Genomic DNA, 26,839 nt, shown 5'->3' with positions numbered 1-26,839 from the left:
ATTCAGTTGCTCTTTGGCGGGCTTGGTTTTCATATCTGTTGACGTGTTTCCTCTTCCTGGAATGCAACTGTCATTGATTCCCACTGAGGTATTGGGCTGCACTTAACTACAGACATCTTCTGGAAGCCACAGTTGGTTGCTATGACCCTACCGTCTTAACTGTACTCAGACTCAAGCTGAGCAATGAAATTCTGACCCAGGGATTTGGAACTGGGGCCAAGTGTGAGTTAAGTCAATCTTTTTCAAAATGCAAAAGCCCGGTTCCAACTCAGCTATTGAGTTCATGAGCCTATAAAGGCAAATTGCAGAAAGAATGAAGCAGATAAGGGACATGGGGGAAAGGAAGAGAGATCTCAGTCACCTCAGACCTTTCATGATTCTGGTTTCACTTCTTCCCTGAGGCTCACCATGTTCCTGCCCTGCAGTCTATGGATAACTCTGCCCTGAACTATATTAAGTTAGCTCCTGTAATTGCAACTACTGTTTTCCATCAAAAGAGGCTGTTCATTTTAAGACCAACCCAATTGAAGGATATCAAAACGTAAAGAAATATTTTGACAAAACTATATTTTAGTTATCTTTCTTTTTTTTATAAGTATCTTTTTACTTCAGAGAGGAAGGGAGAGGGAGAGAAAAATAGAAACATCAATGATGAGAGAGAATCATTGATCGACTGCCTCCTGCCCCCCACTGAGGATCGAGCCTGCAACCCTGACCGGGAATTGAACTGTGACCTCCAAGTTTATAGGTCGACACTCAACCACTGAGCCATGCCAGGTGGGCTATTTCTCTTTTTAAAAAATTATTGACAAAGCTGTATTGTAAAAACTTCTCTATTAAGATGTTGGGCTCAGAATGGAGCATGGCTGTCCCTTTCCCCCTAAATGGTGACACTAAAATAAAAACCAGCACATTTCCTGTTTGATCCACCGAGCCCCTATCTGTTGCCTCCAGCTGCCTATGAAACATTTCCACTTCGATGTCCCTATCTAACATACTTGACAATTGATTTTCTTCTCCTCTGTCAGGCTAGATCTACTTAATTTCAACTTTCCTCCCTTCCTAGCTAGTTATCTAAGATTTATTTGGAATTCTTTTCTCATTCTTCCCTTAATTTTATTCTGAATGAAATTGTTGCCTTTCTTTTTTTTAAATTATTACTTTAAGTTGTGGTATAACATACATAACATAAAATTTACATCTTAACCATTTTTAAATGTAAAGTTTAGTGATAATTATATTCACATTGTTGGGCAACCACCATTATCATCAGGTCTGTAGGACACTTTTCATCTTGAAAAACTGAAATTCTGCACCCATTAGACTCGCATTCCTCACATTTCCCAGTCCCTATAAATGTACTTTCTTTTTTTTAAAATATATTTTATTGATTTTTTACAGAGAAGAAGGGAGAGGGATAGAAAGTCAGAAACATCGATGAGAGAGATCGATCAGCTGCCTCCTGCACGCCCCCCAGAGGGGACGTGCCCACAACCAAGGTACATGCTCTTGACAGGAATCGAACCCGGGACCCTTGAGTCCGCAGGCCGACGCTCTAGCCACTGAGCCAAACCGGTTCGGCTAAATGTACTTTCTGTGTCCCTGCATTTGACTACTCTAGGTACCATATAAGTGGATTTATGTAGTATTTGTCTTCTTGTGACTGACTTATTTCATTTAGTATAATGCCCTCAAATTCATTCATGTTGTAGCATATGTCAGAATTTTGGCATTTCTTATGTTGATATTATTTAGAGATTTACCTTTTTTCTTATTTATCCTCCCTTTGGTAACTAAGGGCCCAAGCCTTTATCACTTTATACACGAGTTACTGAAATGATGTCTTAAGTCTCCAGAGATTCTCCCCCTGCTTACAAGCATAATCTATAATGCACAAGTAATCTTTAAAAATCATGGCTTTCATCCAGTTATTGCTCACAGGTCTACTATGAATGGTGCCCCATGTGTGGTTGGTACAGCAGAAAGGTCCTGAATAGCCCCCTTCTTGCTAAAAACATTACATTTCCTCACCTCATATTTCTTGTCTAGGTTCTTCTACTTAATCTTTGAATTCTTCATAATCTAGTTAAAGTCTTTCTTTTAATTATCTCATTATCATGTACTTTAATTCATGTACCACCATTATTAGCTAAGAGTCTTCATTTGAGTCAGATAGTTGTTTTACTTTAAAAAATTCAGTGATTATACTTGTCTTTTCCTCTTTTAACCTTTAATTCCTCTCCTGAAAATACTTGCTTCTCATGACCTATCTGAGTACCATGCATTCTGTACAGCTCACCTTTTTCATGAAAACTTCACAACTGTTACAGCTCTATATGTAGTTCATAGTCACAATCTGACACTTAAACCCTATTACTAGAGATTATGTCCTACTAGTTAGTAGTTTCCTAACTAGATTGCAGTTTCTTGAAAACTAACGCTTGTTATATATAGCTGTGGAGCAAAGTGCAAATATGCATTAAGTAGGCAATAAATACTCGTGTTAGTGGCATATTTATGTTAATAGTACAATAGTAGAATAAATTATAGACCTGCCCTAAAAGCTTTCATGAAATGACTCATTTTCTATTTCACTGTTGTTTCTAAACCACCCACCCTTAATTTACTTGTAAATGTTTTTAAGTTTGAAAACATTTAAGAAAATTACTAGTGTTCTTTTTTCCTCCTGAACAGCACATAGGCATTTTATTTAATGTAATCTATATTTAGCCTACTGTCATTCTAAAATGAGAAGTATCTGATATATCTATAGGTAATTAAATACATATCTATAAAAGGGAAGGAAAAAAAAAAACTACAAAAAAGTCCACCTGAATCCACTGTTGGCAGAAAGGCATAGATTGCTGTTATAGCATTTGAAATGTTGGACCTCCTACATAGGTGGAATATGGGTATTGTGTAAAAAATATTGTTCAGTCCTTTTGTTTTTTGTTTCTTTTGAACTGCACTGTCTTCCTTAACTTCCCTATTATTTTTCTGAAACTCAAACTCAAGGTCATTGTTGAGGGGAAAGGATGATTGTTACCCATCTTTTTCCTCCAACTCAGATGGGTGCCCTTATCAGTTTGGCCTCAATTTCCCTTCTTTCTATTAATATTGAACTGCATCATACTAGCTGCAAGACATGAAATACTATAATTAGAGTGAGGGAGTGCAAGTTTGAGGTTTATAGATACTAGTATATTAGCTCATATCACAATGGGGCATACAGCAGATATTGTATAAGTAAGTTCAGTAATAATGCATTGAAACACCAATTGTGTCTTCTGCTGGAATGAAGTAATGAAGAAACTAACATCATTCTGACCTTGTGGACTATAGTCTAGTAGGAATATATCAATTAACTATAAGTATGTGAATATGATGAATGGGATGTGGGCTACTGATTGCTGAGGGAGATACCTTGTTTATGGGGTTGATAAAAGCCTTTGAGAAAGTGGTTCTTTGGTATATATATATATATATATAATATTATATATATAATATAATATAATATAATATAATATTATATTATATTATATTATATTATATTAATTATATTATATTCCTGTAAGACCCCCAAGGAAGGGTTCAGAAAATAACTAGGCTAAAGGCAGTAGATGAGACACAAGTCCTGGCAGGGAGTACAGATTTTAGAATCCTCTCTACGTATGTCCAGGAAGACCATGGCAGAAGACAAAATTTCTTGGGGGTTTGTAGAAAGGAAGCGCTCTTGAGAATATGGATATCAAGCAAGAGAACAGAGGTGCATTTAGGGCCAAGAACTGTAGATTTAAAATCAGATAACAGGAAATATCTCATACCTCATCCAATCTGATAGAGTAAAAATAAAGATGAGTCAAATGAGATCTTGTTAGACTCAGTGATTTTCTGTGTCATGCATAGAAAGTCTCCCAAGTGTACCTGTCTAGTGTAGGTTTATAAAATCCAGTTCAGCCTCTTATTGGTATTTTGTTTGCATTGAATTATAAATTTTAGGGATGCAAGAAATTTTTTCCTATGTCTATTCATATCCTCTTTGGTGGCAGTAAAATTTGATACCTCTTAAGTAACCAAATTTAAGTATATATGTTGTCTCTGCTGCTTATAAAAATATCAAATAAAATAATTTCCTGGACATTGATCCAAGTTGTTTTCCCTAGTTGCTCAGCCTGTTGTTTCTCTGGGCTTAGAGTATCATTTACTTCCTTTCATAGGCCTTATTGGTCTCTCTTACTAGACTTCAGGGTTTCCTGTGGGCAGCTTCTCTTTCTCATCTAATCATTCATTGAATCCAGAGAAACACAGTGCCTGGCAAAAAAAAAATTAGATATGACTGGCTTAATGAATGAAACCTGCATAGTTCTGAGAATTTAAATTCTTTAAAGATGGGACTCATTTATAAAATACTTCTTGGCCAAGTAAGCTATTTACAAATAGTAGGAACACAATTATGTCAAGTTATTGTTATTTTTCTTTAATAACTCTCTCTTGTCATGGTTTGAACTGAAGACAGTCATTATTTTTAAGAGAAATTTAAAAAAATTGGGTCATAAGCAAATATAAATCATTATTAGGCGTACAGTATGTCAAACATAATATCCTGATTATAAAATATTCATTACTATTTGATCCTAAAGATCAAACCTTACAAGATTGCTGATAAAATAATAGCATATTCTTTAACCTTCTAAAATATCTTTTATTTTTAAAGGCCTTCTTTTTGAATCACAGAATTCAGAGCTAGTTATGTCTTATTTATTGCTAATTTCTCTCGTGCTGTTTTCTTTCTTTTCGTATCATGCCTGTAGCAGCTGTTTCCCTAACCCTTATCCCAAACCACAGGCTTTCCCACGCTCCTTTTTTGGCTCTCATTTGGCATTGATCCTTAATTTGACAGATAAAACATGTGTGTATGAATTGTGGTTATGGCCAAACTACAATCCATCAGTTTTCCCATAGAGGTGATTATTCCCATAGAGGTGATTTACTCCCAAACAAGGTGATCATTATATGAGGCAGTATTCAGTTCCCTCTCAATAAGCTTTGGCCTTCCTGTGTAATTCTTCATTCTTTGGTAACATGCTGACTGATTACACTTAGGATAGCAGAGCTGGGGAAACGAAGGGGCAGCATGGGCGTCAGTGTTAGACGGAAGTGGGGTTTCGTCCAAGTTCAGACACACTAGCTTCTGACCCTGGATGTGTGACACTCAATTTCTTCTTTTTTCTTTAACCTCCTCATTTATAAAGTGAAGTAGTAACTACCTGCCATTTGAAGCTCTGATTCAAAAGGTGTTATTTTTGATAGATTTGATACTACTCACCATGGGCCCTGAGATGGTCTCATTTGGATATATAAAACCAAGATTGCTAATTCTAAGGTATGCATCTTTGGCTCAACAATATTCATAATACAAGTCTGAACTTTAGGAGCAGGGACATTTCCCAAGTTGATGTATGGATCTAGCTGAAACCATGAGTGAACATATCAGAATTAGGGGACTTAAGAAAGACACACATTCTCAGCTGTGAACATCAGCACCTTTGAATTTAAGGATATGACAGTGGGTGGTCTAGATTATCGTAAACCAACAAATAAAACTACCATTAGGTTCATTTTGCTATGCAGGGTAATTTACAACCAAATTAAGTTGTTTTCTTATGAGCTATCTTTATTGTCCTTGTTCCCAAGAGCTATTTGATACATTTTAGGTATTCAAGGAAGAATAAATAATGGCTCAATCAATAAATGAGTAATATATACATTAAATTTATGAATTTAAGAATAAATGCATACAATCCACCTTTGTGTGTGAGAGAGTGTGCATATGTATATCTGTGTGTATGACTAAATGCTCATAATTTAAAATAAGGCCAGAATTAAACATTCAAAAAGCACTTATTAAGTAGCCACTATGTACCAAGAATAGTAGAATAAATAACATTTTGTAAAGTTATAGGTTTTCTTCCAAATTTAGCAGTACTCTTGCACATGCTATGTAAAACAACTTAATTCTGTATTGGTGTGTATTTCAGTTGCATCTTTTTAAGGCTTTCTCCGAATGCCTCTATTACCTCTTAAAGTCCTCTAAAATTATGAAAGGATTAGAAGACAATATATGTGATTTCTAAATTTTAATGTTCTAGATAATTTCTTTAGAACATGTGAAAATTCTCCTTAGCGCAGGTACCTCATACATATATGGGTATGAACATACACTGTGGATTATGCCTGGCCACTTCTCACTTACCAAGGTCCTCCCCTCTCCCCTCTAAGGAATAGATACTTTGTATAGCTGTAAAATAACTTAAATTCACACAAATACCCTCTTAATTTATATTCAAAGTATATGAGATGAGCTATTATGATTTTTCCTTATTAGTGTGTCTTATTAAGAGAATAAATTTGGTTATTTTTATTGAAGGCAGAAATACGCATTTTACAAATGATGGTGGAAATTTTAACCAAAGTGTATGTAATGTGAGAACTTTGCTCCTGCAACTAGAATTCAGGCTATAATATGGACATTGACAGATTGTGAGTAGATACATTTATTTTAACCTCTCCTCTGTCCTTGATATGTCATAGACTAACAGTTATTTATGTGACATTTATGTGTCAGTCCTTAACTTTAGGACCAGTGTACATTTCTGAAAAAATAAATCAGCAGTACAAAAAGTACTATTATATAAAAAGGACTTTTTAAGTCTGATATTAGAATAATATAATTTTATTTTTTGTTTTACTCTGAAATTTTTAAATTGGCTTATTTGGAACCCTTCATACAACACAAATTTTATCTTAGGATACTGATATATTTAAAATTACTGCCAAGTTTTAGTATAAACCATAAGCTTGAGAGATAAAATTTGACCTTACTTTTTATTTCCTGTGGTAGCAATTCATTAAGGAAGGTTATGGTGTCGGTGCTAAGGATATGGACTTTTGTCTGGTAAAGGTTGTTTGAACTTGAAGAGACATCAAGAAGTTTGAGTTCATCTACCCAATTCCAGCCAGAACTGTTTCCAAAAGGTGTTATGGCTCCTTAGGCAATTAAAGCTTTGGGATTGTCCTACTAAAGTTCTGGAAGTATGCATTTACCAAACAGTGTTATGAAGAGATATACTAGTTCAGATTTATAAAACAATTTAATAGGACAACTGCAGGATATAAAAGCTGATATTTACAGAGTGCTTATTATATGTTGTAGGCGATTTATACCTATATTGTCTCTTAGTTTTTATATACAAAATTAAACACGTTAATATAAAATATGTCTTTAATATGTATTTTCTAGTTACAACAACAATTATATCAAGTATTCATAATTGAATTCTTAATTATAAACAATATAAAACCAAGATGTGGGAGAGCCTCGATTTGAATTCCTGGTAGCCTGACCTCTAAGTCCATCCTCCGTTTTACTGAGTGATTCTAGTGTCCACATGTAGAACCTCTGGGATGGTCCAAAAAGGTCTCCAGGGCCTCCCGGGAAAGGGTCCTTACCACAGACCTTTGGATTAGAAGTTGGCTTATGACTACTTATTGCACTGCCTCTCACTAGTTGAATTTATATTAGGCTACCTGCCCTGTCTCAATTTCTCCTGTAAAATTGGGAGGAAGATAATACCAACTCTAGATATGCTGGGAGGATAAAAGCAGATAATGCAAGTGAATTGCTGAGCACAAAGCGCGGCACATAATAGGCGCTCAGTAAAGGTGAAGCGTAATTGCTGCTTTGAGGACTGTGCATCAGATGACGGCCTGTGTTGCCTGTGAGCGCTCGGTGTGGCCTAACTGAATCCTGAGCAGCAAACTGGATGGGCTGATCTTGTGAACGCATCTCATCCCTGGCTGCACTTTGGCATTTCTGTTCTTATTTTCTGGTGATCCTCTGCCTCATCCAATTTGCTTAAATTTTATTTAATGTAGTTATATTTTTAAATGATGCATCAGCTTAAATTCTTTCAGAAATAGACAACAAAAAATGAAAATAATCATCATTAATAGTTTATCAATTTCTCCCATTAGCTTTTCAATGTTTTTTATAGTCTACACAATGAGGATGATAGTGTAATATGGATTGATTTTCTATGTTTTTAATCAATACTATTTTCTTACTGTTTTCTACAACCTTAAAATTATTAAGACTTTTATCACTTGTATCACTTTCATTACTTGTACACTTAATATTTTGTGAATGAGTGTGTCATATGTTACTTAAGCATTTCTCTCTTGTTGGACTTGTCAACTATCTCCAGGTTCTCTTAGTATAACTGATACTGAAGTAAATATATTTAAAACATGTTTTATTGTTAGTAGTACTTTCCCCTTTTGGACCTCCTCCACCCAAGCTCCTAAAAATTTTTAATATACCCTTATTTGCATTTGTGATTATTTTTTCAGATACATGGCTAGATACATCTATCTAAGGTATAATAGATTAAAGAAACGAAGTGTTCTGGCCTGGCCAGTGTGGCTCAGCTGGTTGGAGTGTTGTCCTATGTATCCAAGGGTCACAGGTTGATTCAGGTGAGGGCATATATCCAGATTTTGGGTTCAATCCCCAGTCCGGGCATATGCGAGAGGTAACCGATTGATTGTTGTTTCTCTTTTTCTCTCTCTGAAATCAATAAAGTGCTTTGTGACATCTCCTTTGGGGTTGCTATAAGAGGAAGAGCTGTACACCACAGGTGACATTTTCATGTCTCGTTTTTTTATAATTTAAGAATAGTTTTATTTATTTTTAATCTTTATTATTGAAAATATTACATATGACCCCATTTCCCCCCATTAACCCCTTCTAGCCTGCCACCGCCCCCGGCTTCAGGCCTCCACCACCTTGTTGTCTGTGTCCATAGGTTTAGCATACATGCCTACAGGTTCTTTGGTTGGTCTCTTCCCACTCACCCACCCACGCCCACCTTCCCTCTGAGATTTGACAATCTGTTCCATGCTTCTATGTCTCTGGATCTATTTTGTTCAGCAGTTTATTTTGTTACTTAGATTCCACATATGAGTGAGATCATATGAAATGTCTCTTATAGCAGATGAAACTTTGTAATTTAATACGAAGGATGCATTTTAAAATGTCAGGTTTGACAAGAAAAGAAAGCCATATGTTTTTGTTTTATTTTATAATAAAACAGAAATATTATATGTATCTATTTTGAACATCCATGATATACTAAGTACCATACTTAATAATTAATTTATTTAAAATTAAATTTAACCTTCTAATTAAATTTAATTAATGAAGAAAAAGAGTGGCATGAGGATAATTTTAGGGACTTTTTTTTTTTTTTTTTTTTTAGTCCAGTGAAGCATGTATTACCTACTTTACAACTGTCACCAAAATTGCCTTTAGAAAAGTATGGAAAAATAATTAGATATTGTTACAGGTATAATGAGGACATTACTCCCTTCTCATTCTACCCATTCCCCAAAGGGTTGGTTGTCATGCAGTCAGGACTTCAGAGAAGAGAAAAAAATATCTGTGTGACAAAGAGAGGATGTTTTTAATCTTTTTGGCAACTTGCAGAAGAGTATGGGAAAGAGAAAGTTCAGGAGACCAGGAGTTGGCAGTCAACTGTAGTGTGACTCTTACTTGTAAATCCCCCATATCTCTATCCTCCAAACTCAGTCAAGTCTTGTAAATTCATGAACGCTTGCTTCCAAGTTTACCATTATTTTTAATGTGTGAGAACGGTCTGAGCTTCATGCCAAGGTTCACATGTTGTGGATAGAGGTAATCCGGGAATAAACTAGCATCCAAGAAGAATGAAAACTCAACTGATAATTACAAGTAGCAGGAATTTTGGCCAAGAGTAAAGGTCGGGTCAGGAACTTTTACTAACTGGAATTTGGGGGCATTCAAGGCAATTTTACTTGTACCAAAGACCGGGGAGACCCCAGGCAATGGCTGAGTTACAGGACTTTTCAAAAGTACTGCAAAGGTGTTAGCATAAGCCTTACTTTCTCTATAGTATGGCGCAGAATCCCTGAAGGGTTGGCTACAGGGTGCTAAACTAATAAAGTCCCCATGCTGGGTGAATATCAGGGTTATCTCTAGTAATATAACCTTCTGGAGACTTCTGGTTTAAGGGTAAGTTACTATTTCACTTTGTTATCAGATTCCAGATGTTATCAGTCAATAAAATGATCAGTCAATAAAGTGATCTCACCTTCTATTCATGTGTCCTAAATCTGACAGGCTAAATCTGATGGACTGTAGTTTACTAGAAATAGGGGGGAGTGATAGATTTTTTTTCCATATTATCCCAAGTAGTAGAACTAGGGCAAAAAAATAAAATAAATGCTTTTCCTTATCATGGGGGGTATTTAAGTATGAGCAGAAACACAGTTTGGAAGGAATAAAATAGAGGATTTTAAAATGGTAAAACCATAATAGTGATGACAAATTAAATAAAAATAGTTATTTTAGATAAACTTATATGTACCTCTCTAGTCCAGAAATTGTCCAATTAACAAATTAGTCACCTTAAAATATTATGGCATTGAATTTTAGACATATATGTTTCTATACTTTTCTAGTATTATTTTCCCCAAAGTTGATTTTTCTATCATTTATTTTGCCTTTGTATAAATATAATTTCATATTTTGTTGTTCAGAAAACATTTTATACTAATAATAGCTCTAACTTTGATGATCAAATTTATGTTCTTATACATGTATTTATAAGAGTTAATCTATATTCTCACCAGACAACTCAAGATTGTGAGAATTTTCTATTGGTGATGATGTTTGTTGCTTTAATTGCAACCAAGTTAATCTGTAGAATTTAACAATTACATTGCTATCCATCTTAAGAGTTTATAACTCTGGTATAGAATAAGAAAACAGCATAAAACATTTGTACCTGTGTGTTCTGCTTAGAGTTTTATTGGTAATAAAAAAAAAAAAAGACATGCTGACTTTTGTGCTTGGGAACAGAATCTGTTTCTAACCTTTGCTATGAGCAGGAAGTGGGAGAGGTGAAATGAGGCCTGGTTTTGTGGCTGGGCCAGAGCACGCTGTGTCCCTAAGAGTGGCATTCAGGTTTCATGTCTGTCTAGCTTCTTGCTCCTTGGAATAGCTGGCCTTTGAAGTCCTAAAAACATAGATTGGTAATGAGCAACATAAAGTCAAGAGTGGGCAAATATTTGGAAAAATCCAAGCTCTGAGACTAGCCAGTCTTAGGATAACTTGGCTCAGATGGTGTAATAACTGCATTTTCTTTTACCACCTAAATTATGAAGTTTTGCTAATATGATAGTATAAATTTCCTAAATAACAATAATAGCAAAGTCTCAACTTGCTTTTACATGCCTTTTTTTTTTTTTTTTTTTTTTTTTGCTATTGCTATATTTATTTTTAAATTTTAGGGTAGCATTAACTTGCTGTCTAGTGCCTCTTTGGTAATTAGAAGTGCTTTCAGAAGAAAGAATTTTAATTTAACTTTTAGATTATATATGGAACAAATACCTTTGAATAAAAATAAATTTTATTCTATTTTATGTTATTGCTTGAGGGCATCCATTATAACGAATGTAAAGTTCTGTTTTAGAAAATATGATTCTGTCAGAAAAAAATTCCACATGATTTAATACAGAATTATTTCCAACAAAGTCATGTACTAAAAATTATATGGAATGACCTAACAATGGCTCCATCTAGCCTTAGTTGAACACTAGAGAATAACCCATTTACCATTGCTATATGGTCTCCTTCTCCCTATAAAAAAATAAAAGCAGGCAAATTTTGCTAAATGGTCTCTAAGTGAAGACATATATGAATATTTTTATACATTTAGGAATATGTGAATTCTAAAAGGCATTTGGAGTTACTAGCATATCAATTTCTTGCCTTGGAGACAATTCTTAAAATTGTAAAGGTTATGCAGTTAAAATTGCTCTAGACTTTTGAAATTTGATTTAATATTCTGGTGTTTTTACCTTTTAAAAATTTATTGTCTTTCATAGTGTGATTGTCAGAATATAGACATACACCTTATACTTTTTGATAACTTAATATGCAATCCTGATACTTTTCCCTAATTTGTTGTAATAGTTATGTAACAGTAATAATGTCAAATTTCAATTGCATGATAATTACATTTGGAATTCTACAAATCACTGGAATGTGTAGCCAGTGAATGCTGGGTTGATTTTAGTTATGCTGGTTTTATACCATACCAAATTATAATACCATTCTCTATATTCAGATCTCTGCAAGAACCGTGGCCTTTCATTTTTCAAAATGTATTTATACATGTTTATCACATTTTTAGTAAATGATACATACTCTCAAAATATACAAAGGCAATGTATACATATTTAACATAAAGCCTTATAAATCTTTGTATTTGCTGGGGTTCTTGCTCCGGCATTACGAAGGGTTCAGCAATCTGGAGAAGGGGCTGTGTGTAACAATAAGTAGTCCAGAGACGGAGCATAATTTTGAAAGGCATTTGGGGGTCAGAGGAGCCTAGCTTAAGAAACTAAGATCTCCTCATCTCAGGACCCCATGCTTTTTATTAACACAAATTGTCCTGAGGCAAGGTGGAGATACACACTTCAAAGGGTAAGGTTTCCCTATACACAAGCATTGTCAGAATGGGGGAATTTGCCTATGGCTGTTCAGGTGTTTGGCCAGTAGGAGGCAATAACATGTAGATTAAGATGCCCTAAGCTGTCTGGCAGCAAGCAATCCATCCCTTTTCAGGTTTGGGGAAATAAACGCCTTTAGCCACTCCAGATTCAGCCCTGCTGTCATGCTGGAATTGGCTTCCAGCATGTATTGTCATAGATCTGAATGTTATAAAGAATAATGGCAATTTCTTTGTTAGGAACTCAGTTTTCCCCCATTATCTCCCTCTGTCCCTCTCACAGACACATTGTACCCACTCATATATATGCAGTCACACACTCATATCTGCCTTGGTTGACTTCTTCCTTGAGATAATCCTGAAATGTCTCATAGTGCACGTACAGCTGAGATTCAAGCGATCCCTTTAAGTGCACACTTTTCATAGGGCCTTGAACTTGTTTTTCTGTGGCATAGGGAAACAGCTTCATGCACCTGGACAAACAAAGGTGTTCCTTCAAAAACAGACTTTCAGAATCATTAATTCTGGTTTAGAAATAATTATAAAGGTTAAGTAGACTCTCATGCATGAGGTTTTAGCCCTGGTGAGTGGCTGATCTGTGTTTTGCTCTGTCACTTACGTTTCGTGTCTCCTGAAAGTTTGATTCCCTTTGTAACGAGGGCCCAACAACAGCTCTAATTCCTCTTGAGGCCTCCTGGTGGTTTGCAGGGCCCTCTGGCTGCAATAATAAGTACTTCTGCCGGAACTCACTTTCCCAGGTAAGGCTAGTGATGGTAAAGGTAGGGGTAGAAGGTGGGGTTTTCATTCACTTGGGTGCTAAAGATGTGGAAAGATTTAGTAGTACATGTAACTGAGTGAGAACTAGGGTGTGAGTGCAGTTCTTGTGTTTAGTGTCAGGGTGAAGACGTAGCAGCATCTCCCAGGGAGGTTGAAGTTGGTGAGAGATGATGCAAACTACAAGTAGAAAGTATTGGGGGTTTTTGGATGTTTTCAAGCTGCTGCTGCTGCTGCTACTGCGGCTAAGGGACCCATTGCCGAAGGATGGTGTGTGAAAAATGTGAAAGGAGACTCCGTACTGTTATCACCCCAGATACATGGGAAGATGGTGCAAGGGATACATACCACAGAAAGTGGTGGAAGAAAGCTGAATGAAAAATAAGGCTTTGATCTCAAAGAAAGCAAGATTCGATCCATATGAAAAGAAGAAATCTCCACTTGCAGAATTTGTAAAAAATCTGTGCACCAGCCCGGTTCTAATTACTGCCAGGGCTGTGCTTACAAAACCGGCATCTTTGCAATGTGTGGAAGAAAGATTTTGGATGCCAAAAACTACAAGCTAACATCTGTCTAGATTAGATATATTGGTGAAGTTTCTTGCTTTCTCTGTGATTTTGCTTTCTGCTGTACATTTTCAAGGCATATCATAGATGTTCAAGTTAACAAAATAATATGTTTTAAGACAAGTTTAAACCAGAGAAGTTGATTCATTCTTTGCTCTCTAAAAGTTCTGAATATCAACAATATAATTAGTCTGCCTTACAAGCATCTTATTGAACTAGAGGCAAATTTAACAACAGCTATATATTTCTGAGAGGAAAGGAGAAGGAGGGGAGATAGAAACATCAATGATGAGAGAGAATCATTGATCAGCTGCCTCTTGCATGCCCCCTAACTGGGGATCAAGCCCACAACCTGGGCATGTGTCCTGACCTGGAATCTAGCTGTGACTTTCTGGTTCATAGGTTGATACTCAACCACTAAGCCACACTGCTGGGCTGTATATACTTTTTATTTAACATTATTCATATAATTCTTATTATCCTCTCCCTCTAGTTTCCATATATATATATATATATATATATATATATATATATATATATAAAACAAACGTGAAAAGGGGATTGTTGATATTTGCTCAGAACTTGGCATCCAGACTTATAATTTTCCCCCATGCCCTTGTTGGTTGCCTTGTTCTTAGAATCAGCAGTCCCTTAATTAATTGCAGCTTCACAGGGTATTTAGGTGAGACCATTATTGCTGAATGGTTTCTTAGAAATTAGCCCAGACTCAAATCACACATAAATTGTATTTATGATTAAAAGAATTGTTCTTGAAACCATAGTGCTAATGCTTTTCATATCAGAATAAGAACACAAGAGACACCCCATATATACCCAAATGACTATGCTGGATTTCAGGTAAGTATATGTTACACATATGACCCTGAATTCACACTATTATGAAAGCCAGGAGAACAGTGTTCATTATGATGATATGTAATGGAAATGAGTCACCACTCCTTGGGAAAGCTCTTTGAAGCAAAAATGAAACTTCTTTAATTTTCCCTCCCCCCAAAGCAAACATTTTGATTCCTAAATATATGTTCAGAGGTTCAGGACTTAGCTTTGGAAACTTGCAGCCGGCTAGGAGAGACCAAAAAAGTATTCTCTGTTGCCCAGTACAGTGTGTATAAATACTTGTCACTATGAAATTTGGAGATTAGATAATATGATGATATGCATAGTATAGATAATTGTACTTTTATTTTAAAATTATTATGGGAAATAAAGTGTCAATTGCTTAATTAAAAAATTTTGACTTTTGCATTTTTTTTGAATTGAGAAAATAGATATTACCAAAGTAAAACTTCTTTTTACCAAAGTAAATAATTTTTTTTTGCTAGAAATTCTTAACACTATTGTAGTAATCATATTATTTCTTGCTGTATTATTGAATGCCTATGAGAAAAAGGTGGTCAGTTCTTAGTTGTCAGGATGGGTAATGGTGGCAATGAGAAAGAAAAGAAGTGGTAGTTAATAGAGACATGAGCTGCCACAAAGCACCTTGTCCCTTTTGAATTGGGGGGGGGGATAATTGACAACAGTAGACCTCTCACTTTCTGTCTCTTTTTCTCCCCCCATTCCCTTTTACTTACTCTTCCTAAATAGCAAGTTTCCATTTCATTAGGAAACTAGTTCAGTAAATATAAATAGATATAGAGGAGTATATATGATGGCAACTTTCTAAGCTACGAATTTGAACATATGTTTATGAGTTTATTTATTAGAAAATTCTAATAAATTCACAGATGAATTAACAGTGAAGTGCTCCTATTCATACAAAACAAAAATTGTTTGGGAGGTGGTGTGGAATAATTTTCCCAGCTGTCTTATGAATGATGTATATTGAAACTGCCACATGTGCATGTCAGAATAACTATTTATTGGAAAATCATAAAAGTAAGCAAAGTTTTCATCACTGACATTCACTGTAGAGTAAACCAAAGAGCCAATGATAAGCTTTGATGAATAGTAAGAATTATTGTAATTTTAAAAAACAATATCAGCAAAAGCACAGCCATCTCGAGACAGTGGACCGTGGTGTAATGACAGTAGAATTCCTTCCTGAATTCTGTCCATCTGGGCAGTCATGTCCTGTTCTCTCTCTCTCTCTCTCTCTCTCTCTCTCTCTCTCTCTCTCTCTCTCTCTCCCCGCATCAAGGCAACCAAGCTTCAAAGCCAAATGAGGAAGTTGTAGTGATGAGATGCTTCTAGTTTTATTGGTATGTAACCCTTAGCCTGAGGCTAAAACGACAGTCTATGGAGTCTTGTCTCATTTGGAAGAAACTGACAAAAAAACATGTTTAAGATAATCTTGGATTAGCAGGAACATATATGGGTTGCCAAAAATATCAAGTGTCTGAATTGGTTGGGGTAACCAGTAATGTCTGGTGTTTTTCAGAATGATTTTTTTCTTTAATTCCCAAACATGTTGCTGATATACATGAAAATAATGAAATTCTTTCCACTGGAAGATGGATGCTAAAGAAGTTGAGTGATTTTTTTCCCCATCATTTAGTGTTTCAGATACCCTTGCCCTAGGAACTTTGTGATTGATAGATATGAATTTAATATATGCATATTTGTATGAATAAATATGTTTATAAAGTATATATTTAAATAGAGCTAGCACTCAGGGTGGGCCAGGCATTATTTGAATCACTTTACAGGTATTAAACTTTATAATCCTTTCATCAGTGATCTTCATATTTTGGGTTCAAAAATATGAAGTTATCCTCAGAATGTCTATGACTTTTTTTCTGTGATGCTTATAATAGTTCTATTTATGTATTTATCTATCTGTTATCTACTTAGTGGAACTAAGACAAACATAGAAGTATGATGATGATGATATATTATTTTGTTTGTTTCCCAAGTGGCTGGCACAGTGCCTATTTTACCAAGCATGTATTTTAGGGTCAAGAGGCAGCATAATCTAATAACTACGAGCCCAAAACTTGCTCCAGATTCCCTGGTTTTGAATCCTGGCAATGCTTCTTACTGGCTGTGCTATTTGGGGCAAGCTACTTAAATTGTCTTCATTTCAGTTTCTTCATTTGTTAATTGTTTATAAAAACAATATCTACTTTACAGAGATGTTATCCAGATAAGATGACCTTATGTTATTTAAAGCACTCAGAATAGTTACCAGCATATTTTAAATATAACATAAGCAATACTACACATAAATATATATTTGAATATTAAAGACTTTCCCGAAGACAAACTACTTAATTCTCTTTATGAAACTTTTTGCAATGACAGTGCCAACTAGAAGAGACTGTGTTACAAAATAAGAGTGGAGGATCCCAGATATGTATCCCTCAGGCAGCTACATATCTGAATTCTCTGCCTGTTACTCAAGTAAGTGGTGGCTGGCTCCAAGTAGAAACTGAAGATGAAAACTTTTAGTTTTTAAAAAACATCTGGAGGTTTTACTTGACTACAAATTTAATATAAGCCAATTGAATGATGCAGTTGCTTAAAAGAAAAAGGAAAAAAACAAAACAAAACTAAAACCCTCTTTAAGACTTCCTAAGGCAGTATAAATAGAAATAGAGTGTCCACATCATGGGAAGTCATATCTTTGACGTACTTAACACTGACCAGATCACAGTTAGAATATTGTGTTCTGTCCAAGACACCATAATTTTAGAAAAGACATTGACAAACTGTGGTGCTAGAAGTCTGGAAATGGTGTAGGAAACAGGAAGTGGGACCGTGTGGCCTGGAGAAGACTAAAGGGGAGCGAAAGCACCTGTCTCCAATTAGTTACAAGGTTGCCTTTAAGAAGAGTGGTCACACTTGTATGTTGCTCGAGAAAGCAAAAGTAGAATCAACATAATGACAGTGACATGCAGCTTTTAACTCCATATGATGGGGGAGACTTTATATCAATTAGTCTAATAATGGCAGTAGTTTGTTGTTCTCCTTAATAATGGGACTGATGCCGGGCCTCGCTGTTAGACTTTCTGTATGTAGCTGAAGATTAGATTCAATTACTCTCATTCACTAAAATCAAATTTATGTATTTATATACTCACTGGGCTTAGCTGGTGAAGATCCCTGGAAAATTCATTAAGGTCCTAAGGCTGTTATGGTTAAGATTAGATTTGGGAGGCTATTGTCTACTTCCTATAATGAAAGGAGTCAAAAGTCTATACCATTGGTTCACTTTTACTCAGACTGGTTTCCAAGTCTTAAGGGCGGGAATAAGGAGCCCTGGGTGGTATGGTGATTTCCAAAATTTCACAAATTCTTTTAACATAGGCTTAGTAAGTTATTAAGAATTTTTTATGTAAACAAATACCCTATATCAGTGATGGCAAACCTATGACACATGTGTCAGAGGTGACACATGAACTCATTTTTTGGGATGATTTTTCTTTGTTAAATGGCATTTAAATATATAACATAAATGTCAATAATATAAGTCTTTGTTTTACTATGGTTGCAAATATCAAAAAATTTCTATATGTGACACGGCACCAGAGTTAAGTTAGGGTTTTTCAAAATGCTGACACGCCGAGCTCAAAAGGTTCGCCATCACTGCCCTCTATCATAAAAGGCTAATATACAAATTGTCCCCACTGGTGGGAGTTCAACCTACCAGGACTTAGATGTGCACTGACCACCAGGTGGTGATGGACTGTCTAGTTCAGGTCGTCCACATTGAACTTTTGCTTTCTGTTGTAATCTGTTAAATTATGAAGAAACACCACGAATCAAACTCTCCTGTTTGGATGTTTATTATTTCAATTTCGGTACATATTTTATGTTTAATATGGGTGAGATTAACGAGGGATGTAATTAATATGTATAGTAATTGCAATCTGTAAATTTTGGAGGTTTTAGTTTTTTATTTAGTTTTTTGATGTTCAGAGGACCAGGCATGTGCAATAGTAGTGAGGTTATTGTGCATCCAAGGGTTTAGACTGCAAATTGTTTTCTCTGTTCCTGTACTTCAAAAGTATTTGAATGAATTCCATCAAAAGGGATATTTTCTTTAAAAACTTATATTAATATAATAGTATCAATAAAAATAAAGATTATTAGGGAAATATTATAACTGGGATTTTGTGGAATCTGTTAACTCTAAATAGCATTGATGTTATGAACCTTTCCATTTCCTACCCTCTTATAATTCTGCCACGTGAATTTTAGTTGATATGAATTAGCATGTCGTTAAGTAATGGTTTTGAGTATAGTTAAGGTTTATTGCTTAATATTGCCTTTGATGAATATAGATAAAAAAAATAGCAGACATAGTTTGACTTATGATTTCTTTCTTTTTTTATTCAAATGGTTACTTTTTAACATTGTTTTATCTTTCTTTTGACTCTTGTCTAAAACTGTCCTTTGGTAGAGTACTGCAACTTATAGCCCTTTTAAAAAAATGATTCAAAATTTTAGAGACTAGAGCTATGGGCCTTCTGAGGTAAAGAATATTTTGAATGGAAGACTGTTTAGTTATACATATTGTATTGTTCACATTTGTGTCTTAGAAGCACTTTCTCAACCCAAGAACAATTTTTAGCCAACTAACCCTGTAGGCGCAGTGGTTCTCAACCTTCTGGCCCTTTAAATACAGTTCCTCATATTGTGACCCAACCATAAAATTATTTTCGTTGCTACTGCATAACTGTAATGTTGCTACTGTTATGAATCATAATGCCAATATCTGATATGCAGGATGGTCTTAGGCGACCCCTGTGAAAGGGTTGTTTGACTGCCAAAGGGGTCATGACCCACAGGTTGAGAACCTCTGCATAGGGTGAGAAGACTATGCTAACTAATGCAATGGGTTCACTTCAAATGCAAAGATAGGGATTACTGAATGAACACTTTACTGAGCACCTACTACATCCAAAATCCTTTGGGAGAGAGGGGCTATAAAAGAGAAAGTGAATATATTTAGATTTGACCATTGGAAAGAGTGTATTTACTTTTTATAGTTGTTATTGTTGATTTTTTTCTATGTCCATTATTTCAGTTTCTCATTTTGTTTCAAATACAGAAGCATCGAATCCATTCCATATATCCTAGACTCTGATTCTTTATGTTTTTCTGGCTCCCACCAATCACCCAGATGCCAACATCTACTGCATATTTTGCCGTATAGTTGTAAGCTTGAACTACAAAACGCCCCCAACTGTTTTAAAATTTATTTGGGTGCATTTTCAAAATAACCTTCTTTTGAGCTCTCAGTCTTATGTGAACTGTAGTTAAACTCTGTTTTCCATGACTTGTAGCATATGGTATTTAACTGTTTGCTGGTGTTGCTTTCTCAAGAAAACATATTTTCAGAATGGCACTTAATAAGAAGAACTCCTCTCAGGAGCTCTGTGCTTACACACATTAAATATATTTGAAAATGAAATGTATATTTAGCTTAGGCATTGTTTCATTGTCTTTCAAAGCTCATTATAATATTTGAAGCCAAAATAACCTTTCTGGAATTTTATCCTGAGATGTTTGCCCCTAACAGAAGAGAATCAAATCACTTGACATCACAGAAACTGGTATTGACCCTGCTCTTTAAAAGACCATCTATTGCATGTGGTTTGAAAATATAAATCAAACATAGATCTCAGATTGGAATTTTATGACCTCATAGAATCTGAATTGCTTTCCATAAATTGTGGCCTTAGTGTCATTTTTTATTTTTCTAAATAACCCACTGAATTCTCCCATTTTTTACCTCGTCCAAAGAAAAGGCCTCTCGCATTTTTTATTTCTGTTAGCCCTGCAACAAAAAAGTCATACATGTCCTCATTGTGGCTTCTGGGAGTGCAGTTGTGTGAAGTGTTGGGCATGCTATCAAAATCATAAAGACAGCTGCAAACATCTCAAGGGTGATTATAGATGTCATTTGTAAATCAGAGATGTCCGTCACAGAGGAACTTGGAGACTTGCCCCGAATCGTACAGATAGTGGCCAGGAGTGCTCATGGCCCAGCTTTCCTGGTCCTGTGGCCCAGTGCTTTTCTCAGGCAGTCAGGTGATCAGACCCAGGGTGCAGTAATAAAGTAAGTGGCAAACTTTGATCTTTTAAGCCATAAAAAGTCTATAAAACAAAAATTTCAAAACTTGGAGAAGGAAGTATCATTATTAGTAGTATCTATGACTCCAATTTAGTGACTAACATTGTTCAAGGGTAATGTTTGTGTTTGTGCTTACGTGACGAGTGGCAAAAATGTTAGTGTGGCTAGAGTGTGGGTTTCTATTTGGGCTTTAGATTGAGACAACTGAATTTTGGCTCTATAAATTACTAGAATTGTGACCTTGGGCAGACCATTTAACCTTCAAAGCCCTGGATTCTTTGTTTATAAAATGGAAACCGATTATCATGTCCATGTTGTGATGTTTTGGTGAGAATCAGAGATAGTGTATGTAAAGCACTTAGCATCGTGTATAGGGCAGGATTAAATATAAATATAACACAGCTTCTCTTGAGAGAGTAAAAGGAAGCAATTATTTAAATCATCTCAATATTTTAAGCTGTTTGTTAAAGTTCTGCTAAAATAATGAGATAATTTTTAAAAATAAATTTTTATTGATTTTAGAGAGAGAGAAACATAGAAACATCAATGATCATTGATATGCTGCTTCTGCATGCCCCTCCTGGGGATTGAGCCTGAAACCTGGGCATGTGTCCTCACCTGGAATTGAACCAGTGGCCTCTTGGTTCATGGGTCGACGCTCAATCACTGAACCACACTGGCTGAGCTCATGAGATAATTTCGCATACCCATATGTGGTAATCAGAACTCCATAGATAATTTATTAGTCCTCAAGTTATTTGCTTTTAAGTGAGGCAACTTTCACCTTCAAGAAAATCAAAGAAACAGAAAAGTAAAATTATTACAATTTCTGGAGAAGTGATAGTGTGATTTATTTTGAAATAATATAATTCCTTGGCTATTACCAAGAATCTGTGTGGGCTTTTTTTTCATGGAAAAGTTTATGTACTGTTTAGGACGATGACCTTTTGCTTAAATGCCAGTAAAAGGTAGAGACTGATTGCTTTGGAAGATGATGCGAGCATTTCATCTCTAACACCAGGTCTGATTTCAACGCTTGGAAAGGAGAACTTGGTTAAATCATTTCAAATATGGAAACTTAAAAATGGCATTAGTTTAAAATTTTGTTTTCTAAATATTTAAGCATTTCACACAGGAGAACTACTTACCAATATAGGAGGAAATTCATAATCATTCCTGTATGTCAGGATTTCAACTACTAATGCCACCCATTACCACTACTAATGTCACTCTGGCTTTCTCCTGTGCACACTTACGTAACCTATCTCAGGCACTTGGTGGCATCATCTCGCATAGTTTGAGAAGCATCCAAAGCTGCCAGGAAACTGTCAGCATCCAGGTGCTCTGAATCCTAGTGAGCGATTTACAGCACTGCTTTCCTAAGAAGAGGTGCCCCATAGTCTTCCCAGGCAGAAACGCACCTGTGTTTTAGTTGACGGGATTGCAAAAATACAGTGAGAGGATTTTTGGACCCCTCATCATCCTGATTTGGGGGAAATGGGTTGAAGTAAACCCTATGCTGATATAATTTGGTTAATCTACTTCCTTGGGTAAAAGTTCTGAAGGACTGCTTTAAAAGCTATGAAGTAGAAGAGGGAGATCTTGCTGAAAAATCAGAGGATGTTATTCATACCAATGATTAGGTGATGCAAAGAATAAAATTGGAAACTTTTATGACTAAAATTTAAATGTGATACTGAGAAGATTCTTTTATGGTTTGTGTCTTTTGCTGTCTCTTCTAATACATCAGAGTTCACATGCACAGAAACCTCTGTGAAGACAAATGCACTAAGTAAAGCTTTGAATGAACAAATGAACACTTCACCTTGTTCTCTGCTCAGCCAAGGAGGTACCTTTCCTAAGGAAGAAGAAGCCCTCATGTTTCCCAGTAGAGCAAATTCACACACTGCATCCTTTAGGAAGATTTTTTTTTTAATCCAGGAAGTTTTTGCTAATATTAATAATTTGATATAATCCCCCTGGCCTTGATAAACACCATGCCTTAAATGAGCTTCTTTGGGTTTTTATTTTATTTTACTAGAGGCCCGGTACACAAAATTTGTGCACTCGGGGGAGTGGGGGTGCTTCAGCCCGGCCTGTGCCCTCTTGCAGTCTGGGACCCCTCGGGGAATGACCACCTGCTGGCTTAGGTCTGCTCCCCGGGGGATTGGGCCTAAGGTGGCAATCAGACATCCCTCTGGCAGCCCGGCAGCCCTCGGGGGATGTCCACTTGCCAGTGGGGAGCAGACCTAAGCTGCAGTCAGACATCCTTAGCGCTGCTGAAGAGACAGGAGAGGCTCCCACCACCACCGCTGTACTGGCAGCCGTCAGCCTGGCTTGTGGCTGAGCAGAGCTCCCCCATGTGGGAGCGCACTGACCACCAGAGGGCTGCTCCTGCACTGAGAGTCTGCCCACTGGTGGTCAGTGTGTGTCATAGTGACCAGTCATTCCCAGTCTTTCTGCTGTTAGGGTCAGTTTGCATATTACCTTTTTACTATATAGGATAGAGGCCTGGTGCATGGGTGGGGGCTGGCTGGTTTGCCCTGAAGGGTGTCCTGGATCAGGGTGGGGGTCCCCATTGGGGTGCCTGGCCAGTCTGGGTGAGGGGCTGAGGGCCGTTTTCAGGCTGGCCAGTGACTGAAGCTCCCAGCCTCTCCTTTTTTTCTTTTATTCTGGGATTTATTTACCTTCTATAATTGAAACTTTGTTGCCATCCTGCTCGCTCCAGCTCTGAGGCCACGGCCTGCTGAAAGAAGGTATCTGGGGTTTACTTAGCTTCTATAATTGAAACTTTGTTGCTTTTGGAGCTGTTGCTTTCGGAACTCATTGGCTTCCTCCATCACTGAAGCAAGCAAGCCTCCTGCTCGCTTCACCTGTGTGGCTGCTGGCCACCATCTTGGTTGGCAGTTAATTTGCATATCGCCCTGATTAGCCAATGGGAAGCATAGTGAAGGTACGGTCAATTACCCTTTTTGTCTTTTATTAGATAGGATTGTTTAAAGTATTATACATAGTAGTACATATGTCTCCTTTTTTCCCCATTGACCTTCCCTCAGCCTCCCCTCCCCCCAGTGTCTTGTGTCCATTGGGTTATGCTTATATGCCTGCATACAATTCCTTTGGTTGATCTCTTACCCTCCCCCCGCAACACACTCCCCAGCCTTCCCACTGTACTTTGACAGTCTGTACAGAGCTTCTATGTTTTAATAAAGTTTTATTTTGTCTGAAGGAAAATTGCATATTTTATTTTGGAGATAAATTACTCAATTTTTAAATTCTTTCTTTGAGGGTAAGGGTGCATTACTTTACGGCATGGGAGCAAAAGGAAAGCACTTTACTGGAGAGGAAGATCTTCAAAACCATGGAAGTGAGCAAAATTGAAATGGGTCACTGCATAGAAATTTAGCATTTATTCTAAAATATGGTGCTTTAACATCAGTAGTTCCCTGTTAGGTATATAAGCATTGGATGCTGCCTGAGTCCCATCCACCATTCCCTACTTTTAATGTATACATACACTGTTTCATTGAACTTGAAAGAAAATGTTGTAATGAAGATAGCATATGTATGTCCTCTTTCTATTGTGGCTCTGTGGAGAGGGATATATTTAGTGGGGAAACTACCTCAAATCCAGGATTGCTGCTGGCTTACTCCTCAGCTCAGGGAAGTCACTCTTTCTGTGCTGCAGTTACTACCATATACTGGATTATTTGGGTTCATTGGAAGATTTTTTTAACATCTCTATTCTATCTTTTAGTTTTCAGAGAGTAATAACATCTCCCTTAGATTGTTTCATTTGGAAAGAAACATCACTACCACCCTAATATAAAAATGTGAATATTTGTTTGCCATTCTATAATTCTATCTAAAACAGGTAGACTGATTTTTTGTTTTGAAAATAAAGGATATTGAATGAAATGAGGCTAAAGAGAGATTCTCTGTGTAGCTAAGTCTGGCTCTAAATATCTATATAAAAGGTTAATATGCAAAGTGTCCCCATGGGAGTTCAACCTGGAGACCGGGAGTTCTATTGTTCATTATGATGTGCACTGACCACCAGTGGGTGGTGCAGAACGAAGGAAGGCCCCAGTTGGCAGCCGGCAGCCAGGTAAGGAAGGCCCTGGCTGGCAGCCGGCAGCCAGGTAAGGAAGGCCCTGGCTGGCAGCCAGAAGGCCCCCATTGGCCCTGATGGCCAACCAGGCCTAGGGACCCTACCCGTGCACGAATTTCATGCACCGGGCCTCTAGTATAATATAAGGTACTAGGCATATATAAGCAATAATGAATGAATCCCCCCAAAATAAGTTTTATCATAACTTCTGAAAACAGTTTCTCCATTACGGTTTAGAAGATGATTTTTTGTTGTTCGCTAAAATCTTGTTCTGCTGTGTGTGTGTGTGTGTGTGTGTGTGTGTGTGTGTGTGTGTTGGGGGATTTCCCTTGATCATTTGAGAGGATGAGGATGCTCTAACATAATGGAGGATATGAAAAACTTTTACTATCTCCATGATCTTAAAATAATTTACTTAGCTCTTCTGAAACTACTTCTTTTTGTCTAAAATGGGAGCATTTGAGTAGCTATGAGGATTAATTTAAATCAGATGGGTTAAGTGTTAGGCCACTGTCTTTCAGATAGTGTGGCTGGTAAGGGTATAACAAAACACCACTGCTCTTTAGACATACATGTAGCTATAATATCTTTACATTTTTCATGGTATTAGTTTATATTTCAGGTGTTTTAAATATAGTTGAAGAGCATAAAACAAACTAATAAAATCATGAAATCAAAGATAACCTATGTGCTTTATATTTTCAGTTGTATATAAACCTTTTGAAAGAAAATATGGTCATTTTATACATTAGTTTAATAATGCATCATGCAACTGCTGTAACATTCATGAGTTTCTGAAAGTTAAAGTAAAAATTTAAGATAAATGAGATTGAGTGGACTGGTGATCTGACTTCAAGTATTAATCTGTAAGCACTTTTAAAATGTGCAATCATTTAGAGTATGAATTTTCCCCTTCATAAATCTTTTACAAAAAGCAGTGATAATGTGCCAATGCAGATGAAACATTCAAACTAGAAAATGTTATTTATAGATGAATAAGCTAAGACCTAAGGTGATTAGATGAACAAGCTAAAACCAAAGTCACATAGATGTGCATCTATCCAATTTCTCAGTTCACCAGACACTAAGGTACTCTTTTCTGTGACAAAAAGTGAAGAATTTACTCTTCCAACTTTCATCAAAGTCTCACTGTTTCTGGGAATATAGAAAATGCTGGGAAATTTCTTAAAGAAGAAAAGGAAGAACATAAGTGATTTTTTCTCTTCTTACCTTTTCCCCTATCATCATAAAAATTCAGATGGCTAATTCCTTAGTTTATTTAGCCTACTATCTGAGCCACAGTTTTTTTTTTTGTGCGTGTGTGTTTTTTTTTTTTTAAAAAAACACACACCTGTATTATATTCCAAAAGCAATGTTCAGTTTTGTACCACTCCATTTGCTAGTTAAAATTGTTCTTGAAATTTAGGTGAATGGTTATTAAGTAATGAAAACATATATATTAGTATGCTTTTGTGTACAGGGATAAAAACCTAATTGAAAATTATATACATGATAAAAACAGAAGTATTTTGTCCCACAAATGGAAGTCTAGAAGGTCTCAGGCTTGACTTCATCAAAGGGTTCTGGCTCCATTGTCCCTGGAAATCTTTTGATTTTGTCTTCTTCTGTGGATAACAAGATAGCTGATGTGCTTTGGGCCTCGTGTCAAAGTGTAGAAATGATGAGATGAAGAATGAGGCAGGACTATCCTAGCAGCCCCCAGGAATAAGTATTT

The 26,839-nt window shown here is 36.3% G+C and overlaps 1 protein-coding gene and 1 pseudogene across 2 annotated transcripts in view; both read left to right on the top strand.

The window, feature by feature from the left end:
• The window catches only part of PDE3A (phosphodiesterase 3A), a gene marked incomplete at its 5' end in the record, with an annotated part of 247,394 nt that overhangs the window by 35,345 nt on the left and 185,210 nt on the right, over nt 1-26,839 (top strand). The gene's annotated exons all lie outside the window — the stretch shown is intronic.
• LOC308513156 (cysteine-rich PDZ-binding protein-like) lies at nt 13,653-13,962 on the top strand (annotated as a pseudogene). Its single transcript has one exon. The product of its transcript is annotated as a cysteine-rich PDZ-binding protein-like (transcript).

The sequence above is a fragment of the Myotis nattereri genome, assembly GCF_964212035.1.
Source record: "Myotis nattereri genome assembly, chromosome: 2".
Lineage (NCBI taxonomy): Eukaryota > Metazoa > Chordata > Mammalia > Chiroptera > Vespertilionidae > Myotis > Myotis nattereri.
The sequence above is the reverse complement of the archived record's forward strand: the minus strand, read 5'-3'. Positions and strand labels throughout refer to the sequence as shown.